Source organism: Microtus ochrogaster, unplaced genomic scaffold (genome assembly GCF_000317375.1).
Source record: "Microtus ochrogaster isolate Prairie Vole_2 unplaced genomic scaffold, MicOch1.0 UNK81, whole genome shotgun sequence".
NCBI classification, from domain to species: domain Eukaryota; kingdom Metazoa; phylum Chordata; class Mammalia; order Rodentia; family Cricetidae; genus Microtus; species Microtus ochrogaster.
Window position 1 is genome coordinate 1,425,252 of NW_004949179.1, and position 1,640 is coordinate 1,426,891.

The following is a 1,640-nucleotide window of genomic DNA, read 5'->3' on the forward strand; positions in this document are numbered from 1 at the left end:
TCTGTCCCCCCTTCACTCCTCCTCCTCCATAACCCCCTGAATAAACATTCAACCTCACCCTGCATGTCGTGTCTATCCATGTTTCTGTCTTTTGCCCACCCGCCATGTGTCTCCCTGCCTGGAACCAGCCATTGCTCGGGGACCAGCAGCCGTCTCTGCCTGGGGCCCACTGTCTGCCGCCACATGGACCGCCACCACTGCTCTGGGACCAGCAGCCGTCTCTGCCTGGGGCCCACTGTCTGCCGCCACATGGCCCGCCACCACCACCACCGCTCGGACCGCTGCTCTGGGACCAGCAGCCATTTCTGCCTGGGACTAGCTGCTCCCAGAGCCCGCTGCCTGCCACCACATGGCCTGCCGCCACCATTTGGGACCTACAGCATTTCTGCTGCCTACTGCCGCTGGGGATCTTGCAGCATTTTTAAAAAGAACAACATTGGTGCCGAAACCCGGGAACTTCCCGTCCCGGGCCTTCCACCTGAGGCCTGGCCTCTGGGCCTTTGGCGCGCCTCCCGGAGTGCCGGATGACCTCCTTCCCGGGATGAAGTCTACAACCGGGACCTGCCTACAATCACCTTTATCTCCAACCGATACCAACCAATTTGTGAGTCTACCCCCACTGGCTGTCTCCCCGTCCCGCCTAGGGAACGCCTGGCCAGCTTTCTCTGGCACATTCTGGGTTGATTTGTCTACCCCCATTTTTTCCTCTACCCCCTCCCTTCCTTGGTTGACCATAGCTCCGCCTGCAAGTTGAGGACTTGGTGTCCCCAACTTCCCACCAGGAATTTGGTGTTCCTGGCCTCTTCTGCCTTTTTTCCTCCTTTTTACTCTTTCTTTTACGTGCGGGCTCGTCACGGGACGGGCACCTCTTCTTGGCTGAACGGTCAGCCCCAAAAGGCTTAATCTTCCCCTCCTAGCCGGGATTTTCCTGTCGGTAGCTAGGCTTGGGCCGATTTTGCCTATAGCGCGGCCTCTCGGGGTTCAGGGACGCCTGGACTCGAGACGCCTCGCTCGCCTTCTGCAGGCGGATTTACCGGTTAACCATGGGAACTAAAAATTCAAAGCCAATTTCTCCAAACTCCCCCCTCGGTCAACTCCTGGAATCTCTAAAGCCTCATGCTTTGATTCCCTCCATCAAGCTAAAGACGCTGGCGTGTCTCTGCTCCAAAACCTGGCCCCGATATAAGCTGGAGGACGGTTTCCGCTGGCCCCCCCAGGGCTCATTTGATCCCGATATTTTACGCGAGCTGGCCAATTTTTGTCACCGGGCTGCCAAATGGAAGGAAATGGCTTACGTAATGGCCTTTTATATGGCCCTGAAAACTGATCCGTCTACAACTTCACAATGCCCTCCTGCTCACATGTTCCTAGCAATGTCTGCCCCACAGGAACCTTCTGCTCCAGCCATGAGGATGGATGCAGCGGAAGAGCCTCTGCCCTTCCGGCCTCGAGGGACCACCCCCTCCCGCCCCATCCGGTCTTGCGACACCTTAACCGCTTCTCTTCCTTCAACAGCCAATGTGGTCAAGCTCAGACCCAACTTTCCAAACAAATTCTATACTATAGTTATACCTGATAAACAGCCCTCAACTGCTCAGAGATCTGGGGAATGTGATATTTAAGTATTTAATTATTAAAAA